This window comes from Manacus candei, unplaced genomic scaffold, assembly GCF_025592945.1.
Source record: "Manacus candei isolate 608988 ecotype Guabito, Panama unplaced genomic scaffold, ASM2559294v1 h1tg000020l, whole genome shotgun sequence".
Classification (NCBI taxonomy): domain Eukaryota; kingdom Metazoa; phylum Chordata; class Aves; order Passeriformes; family Pipridae; genus Manacus; species Manacus candei.
This window is the reverse complement of record NW_026138068.1, coordinates 3,912,845-3,913,265: the sequence shown is the minus strand read 5'-3', so window position 1 is coordinate 3,913,265 and position 421 is coordinate 3,912,845.

The following is a 421-nucleotide window of genomic DNA, read 5'->3' as shown; positions in this document are numbered from 1 at the left end:
CGCCGCGCTGCCCCTGGCAACCCCATTGGCCCAACCGCCTGCCGATCACCCGCCCCGCGCCTCTGATTGGCGCGCGGAGCCGCGGCCCGCCCTCTCCCTGTCACCCCGCGGTGGCGGGAGCTCCCGGGAACGGGGTTTGAACGCGCGTTCCCCGGGCGCTGATTGGCCCGCACGGAGAGCACGCGGCGCTCTGATTGGCAGCCCCGCGGGGAACGCCCCGCCCTCGTCCGGGCCGCGCCACGTGCGTTGGATCGAGCGGGAGCAGCGGGAGCGGGACCCGCTGGGCCGGGGGTGGGTCCCGTCCTGGACCCCCCCGAAACCCCCGTCCCGTCCGGTCTGACCGGGCACCGGCACCTCCTGCAGCGACCCCGCCAGCACCTCCTCCCTCCTGTGCCTCTCCGGGCACACACTGCTCCCGCCA